This window comes from Sparus aurata, chromosome 20, assembly GCF_900880675.1.
Source record: "Sparus aurata chromosome 20, fSpaAur1.1, whole genome shotgun sequence".
NCBI classification, from domain to species: Eukaryota; Metazoa; Chordata; class Actinopteri; order Spariformes; family Sparidae; genus Sparus; species Sparus aurata.
The window spans coordinates 4168163-4174621 of record NC_044206.1 but is presented as its reverse complement, the minus strand read 5'-3'; the positions used below and the strand labels follow the sequence as shown (position 1 = coordinate 4174621).

Here is a 6459-nt window from a genome sequence, read left to right as displayed (position 1 = left end):
TGTACTTGATTTCAACAACCACTCAATGCAGTAAAGCATCTGCACATCCTCGTCTCCTAAAATTGTGTTTATATATGGCCAAGTTGTTTTCCCAATTACACTGTAATAATTGGATTTTGTTCAGAGGAAATGCTTATTTCAGTGAATGAGGCACTTCATGTATCTGCTGCACCAGACTTGCTTGTGGGTGGTCAGCATACAAAAAGGAGATAAACAGAGTCTAGGGTTCACAACCTCATCTGTGGTTAGCCATAGGCAACAAAAGCGCTTACAGTTAAAGGAACATTATTGTTTATTTGTTGTTTATTATTGTTATTGATAGTTTTGTGATCTTGTGCTCTAACTGTTTTGGCTTGTAATTCACTTACACTGTCATACCTATGGACACATGTGCACATGCTATGTTGTTATAAATACATTACTTATGTATGTATGTATATACATACATAAGTAATGTATTTATTATACTCATTACTTAGTATCAATATTTAGCCAGTCAACAACTTTGCTAGCACAGCCAATCATCAATAAAGTGCAGCAGAACAAGACAAGTGTAACAGGAAAATTATAGGTTTTTGAAGTTTAAATTCATTTTCAAGAAAGTTATCTTGCTTAATTTCAATTAAAACGCCTGAAAACCCCTGCTTCAGGCGTGGCACTGATCCCGTGACAGTGTCGTAAACATAAACATTCCTCCAACAGACATTTTGTTGGAAATCCTACTGTCGCATCTACTATTGCATTTGAACAGATACTGGTACCTGGAATTTGATGGCAATACCACGGTATTTTTTCTTTGGTACTTTACTCTCTCTGTATAACAAAATAAGGAATTTCATTTCTTAATTTCTTTACAGTTCAATCATTCAGTAACTATACTCACTACTTCACTATACTAATATATATATATATATATATATATATATATATATATATATATATATATATATATACGTCTCCATCAGTGATGGCTGTATTTTTAAACCGACAGGAAATTTAGAGTTTGTGTTTTGAGTTGATTATGTGAAGTCAGCAGTTGTAATTTCGGTTCCAACGCATATTAAACATTGTCTATGCCTGCAGTTTGAGCACACATATCGTTTTATCTTGAGTATGTTAATTGAAATGGACCCAATCACCCAAACTTTATAGAAGTGCAATACTACATTAGTGGATTGCATCTTTAAGACACAACATGTACTCTGATGGAAAGCAGGATACGCAGTATAGCCGTCATGCACACACAGACGTGTAGAGAGCAGCAGTTGGACCAGTTGGAACCAGGAGCCAGGAAAAATGAATGAACAAGACAGCCCAAACCATTGAATCTGTGTCAGCTTCATGTTTAGAGCAGTTTTTTCAACCACTGCAGTGACAGTTTACTCTCAGGTTAGTTTTGCTCAGCGGAGAACAATTTGAAACTATGGACGGTTTCCTGGGCAAAGAGCCCAGACCAGTCCATCATGGCCTGCTAAAATAGGGATTGTAATCTGATTTCACTGTCAAGCAATGCAAGATAACAGTTCCGCAAAACTCCTGAACCTACTTCAGCATTCAAACTCTAGCTCTCTTGTAACATGGCAGTAATCTACACAAACCTTTTTCAAAAATTCAGCAAAGTTAACTTTTCTCTTGTGATTAAATACCAAAGAAAACCAACTTTAGGCTTCCTCGCACCTTAAAGTTCTTGTTCATAGTGCTGTTTCTTGTCGCTTGTTTCTACAGGAAACACTGCTACAAGTTTTCTACTTATCCCTCTTCACAAGACACCATTTGACATTCTGTAAGAACAAAAGTATATTTCTTGGAAACTGAGGCACTTATCTATAAGCTTTGTTCCAGGTTGGAATGACTCAGAAACGACCACAAAGGCCCTAGAGACGCACTACAAACTCAGACCAACAAAGAAAGGCTCTTTAAAGTGGTTGTGCTGCACTTCCACCCTGCTCTAAGCTGTTAGAGGCTTCCCTATGAGTCACCTGAACACTTCTATTTATCACTGTCTCGCTGTTGCAGCAAAGTCATTCCTCAGCTGGGACAGGAGGATATGTGAGAAATGTTTTTTGAGACTTGGAGAGCAGTCGGCTGCTGTCCAGCCTTACCTTGTCCATGTGATGTTTCTTAGTGGGCCCTCGGCAGCAGGCCAGGCTGTGTCTCTCCTTAATGTCAACATGCCACTCATCTGCACATGATGTTTATTGGAAGCATCAGGGATGAGGAGCAGCAGACTTTATCAGCCACGCTAGTGATGCACCTCTGGGGTTGTTAACGTTGGTGTGCTGATCTACTTCCAGTGAAATATCTTGACAACTGTTGAATGGATTTATATGATATTCTCTACAGACACACTTGATGAAAAGCAATAAAATCACAAGACAGAATGGCAGTAGAAATAAATGAATAGCTACTTCATGAAACGCGAATATTAAATGAAATGTACAGAAGGCTCCTGATAATTATTTAAGCAATTATAGTATTTAGTTTAAACAAAACAATACAATGTATCTTATTTTTAGCTAGTATTTATACATTTCTCTTATATATTATACTATTTCATTTATCCACTTTTCATTTTCATTTTTTTAAATGCTGGTTTCATTTCAAGCAATTTCTTAGCAGTGTCTTGCTCGTCCCCATACAATGAAAATGATCCCCAGAATGCACATCTTATCATCAAATCATCTTATACCACCATCAGACTAAAATGTCCACTGGTCAAACACTGGTTAATGACACCATTTGATAAAAAAAACTTGTAAAACTAGACTGCTGTAATATATTTTGTTGAGTTGTCTACTGACAATATCCCAGAAAAATAGAGAAATCCACAAGCTCACTGGAGGTAGATGGGTGCAGTTCTGCTGACGGCCTTGAAGGCCAGCACCATCCCCTTGAATTGGAATGCGGGCCGCAACAAGAAGCCAGTGGAGGTCATGGAGGAGCGGGGTCACATAGGAGAATTTGGGTAGATTGAGAACGAGGCGTGCTGCAGCATTCTGGATGTGCTGCAACGGTTTAGTCACAGAGGCTGGGATTCCAACCAGGAGCGAGTTGCAGTAATCCAGGTAGGAGATGACCAGCGCTTGAACCAGGAGTTGCGTTGTGTCCTTTGTGAGGAAAGACCGGATCATGCAGATGTTGTAGAGGGCAAATCTGCAGGATCGGGACACAGCAGTGATGTTGGGGGTGCAGGATATTCTGTTGTCGAGGATCCTCACAGTTGATGAAGGCAATGTGACGCCCTCCACAGTGACTGACAGGTCCATGCGAGGGCAGTCATTCCCCGGGATGAAGAGGAGTTCAGTTTTATGAAGGTTGAGCTTGTGGTGATGCATAGTTGTCCAAGCGGAGATGTCTGCCTGACATTCCGAGATGCGCGTTGCAATCCATATAACTCTGGGTGTTTGTTCCTCCACAAAGTCTGGCTCTGCCCTGGACTCTCTCCTCCAGAGCTGGCTGACTCTGAGTAAATGGTAAATGGACATACATTTCTAAATACCTTTTACAGTCTACACACCGCTCAAAAAACATTAAAACACTTGCCACCCATTCATACACTGAGCAGCGGCTGCCATACAAGATGCAAACTGCTCATCAGGAGGGGTTCAGTATCTTGCTCAAGGATACTTCGACATGCAGCTTGGATAGCCGGGGATTTGAACGAGCAACCTTCCTACTACTAGATGACCCCACTCTACCTACTGAACTACTGCCGCCTGGGGGCCTTCCCCCCACACTTTTTGTGTTTTGATTGAGAGACCCCTAGCAGCAGAAATGACATGAATTGACAAGCTAACTTATTAAACTTTAGGCAACTAAGCTGCATGATAAAATGGTAACTGTGAGGACATTCAATTTTATTATTCAGTAATTGAACATTTTATAACATTTTCCTCTTTTCTGGAAGTGAGATGACCAACAACACTCTCGTGTTGTAATGCACTGGAGTCAGAACATGGTTAGTCTATCTTAGAAACTGGAAACAGGAAAACAGCAACACCCGTCTCCCAGAGCTACACCCAGCCACGTATTGGTGAATGAAACAGAAAGTGTGCTTGTGCGTGTGGTTGGCAGCAGACTGGAAAACCAGTGAGAGGATCAGGGGTACATGAAAATAGATTAAATGGATTCATCCAGTTATCAAGCCACTGCAGACAATCTCTGCTAAGTGATAGCAAGGCTATTCAAAGAGTACTACACCAGTACACCCCCCCCCCCATCTGCTGTCCACTGCCTCCTTGTGTGAGCTGTATTTGGACTCTACAACCGTAACTGTAGATTTAATTAAACTGGAAAGAGGATTACTGATGAAATGCTACAGTTTAGCAGTGTCTATGTGTCTAGGCTTACTCTCTTACTCTCTCTCTGAAAAATGTGATAGCTTTCAGTAAGGACTTTCACTCTGGTTACTGTGATGTGGGAAGCCATGTTCTGGTCTCGACTTGATGGAACTTGAGCATGTCACCCTTTCTGAGAAAACAAATCAAACTGTGACCAGTCGGCCCTCCTTATGGTGAAATTCATTCATATCTGAAGAAATGTAGATTAGTTTGATAAAAAGAATCTTACCAACTGACTTAGTCTTCCAGGGGCACCAGAGGGTCCAGGCTCATTGTGTGTAAAAAATAAAAAAAAGTCATGTAATGGTAAAAAAAAGAAAATAGAGGAGTTAACTACAATTCCCATCGTGTGTTCCAGTGAAAAGACTGCAGTCGCCACGCTTAAAGAATGTACTATGTGCAATGTTGTTTTAGGAAACTGATAATGTAATCTGCAGCTTAAAGGTACACTGTGGAGTTTTCCACCACAAGTAGTGCTATGGAGCTATGTTGTCACGACTGGTCCCTGTTTTGTTTTTATTGAGCTTTTGCAAGAGGCGGTACAAGAACACACAATCCGTGTTTAAAACTATTCCCTTGATGGACAGTCGGTGGCAGTAACACACACAAAATGGTAGAAATAGCCCACAAAGGCAGGGAAGAAGAAGACTGCAAGCTTATTAACATGGGTGTTTGACCACTTGTGCTGTGAATGTTTTATGAGGTAGGACATGCATTCATCTTGTGTTAGTTATTCTCAGTGTGTTGCGACGAAAAACAAACTTAATGTCGAACAGAGTTTTTGTCTGCGCACAAGAAAACACCACAGGGCAGCTTAAAATTAATTCACTTTCACAGTGGGGCCATGTTTTACTCTCAATTGCTAAAAGAAGCATTTTGAATTTTTCTGTAGCTGTGATCAGTGCCACTGACTGGCTTTCTTTTCATAACAGTGGTTGAAGCTCCTATGTATTTGTAATATTTAGTCATCCATCATGCCAAAAACTTTTCTCTAAATTTAATTGGAATGATTAAAATTGTTGCTCATAACATAAACTTATAATATAGTATACTGTATATATAGTATTATATTGGGTTCATCCAGACATGATTATTGTCTATTTTATATTTTTTATTTTATTTTTTTTATCACATAAGCCAGAAAAGATTTTAAAACATGTCACTGAAGCAAAGTGACAAATTATTTGGCATTGAGGCCAGATCAGAGCCTGGGCAGAATAAACAGCCTGGAGTGTTCCTTCATCAGTGCTTTCATCCCAACCCTTTACTCAGAGCTGAGACATCAGAGCCAGATGTGTCACATTGACTTCTACATGAGGGCTCATTCCCTCATGGCCTACAATTATGAAGCTGGGATCACACTTTTGAATGCTCCCCTATCTCCATGTAAAAACCTCTCTCACCCTCTGCATGCTGGCTTTTCTCTCCGAGTCCACACGTCACAGGGACTCCTTGGCAACCAAGTCAACTCTCTCTCTGTGTTTCATTCATATTTTCCTGTGACCCAATTTTCACTGGTTTAAGCAGAATAAAAAGATGAGGCACAAAGGCAATTTTCCACAGGGCTTAAAGTCTTTTTTCATATGAGACAAATTGTGCAAATGGAAAAGGGTCACAAAAATGTTGTAATGTAATCACCAGTGCCATGTGAATTAAGCTCAGTTGTATCACACGATCATGGAAGAGCTGATTATGGTAATCCACAGTGGTTGTATTTTACAGGTATTGTAGACTATTGTGAGTACAGTCACATTGACAGCTAAATAAGTTTTTTATAGTTTCAGTTTTCTATTTAATATTGTCACAATGCTTCGTTCATGGTCTCATTAGGTTTTAACACGAAAAAGACTTAGTTAGGGTAGGGAAAGATCATATTGAAATACCTGTTTTGGTTGCTGGAGATGCTCCAACTTATTGTGAAAAATATCCAGTTTCTGACGCAACAAATATGGAATTTGCCACATTGTCTTCTTAAAAATATCCCGTGGTTTCATGTCAACATCTGAATTCCAGTGGAGACATCTCCATGACATGGGGGGTTCAATGTTGTTCCATTGTCCACGCAGATTCAAACCCCACCTGGAGCAATTCAGAAGCGGAACGTCATGCCTGCTTGATA

At 40.0% G+C, this 6459-nt stretch overlaps 1 pseudogene; it reads right to left on the bottom strand.

Annotated features, from left to right (window-relative positions):
• Positions 1-2833: 2833 nt before the first annotated feature.
• LOC115571461 (uncharacterized) lies at positions 2834-3485 on the bottom strand (annotated as a pseudogene).
• Positions 3486-6459: the final 2974 nt, after the last annotated feature.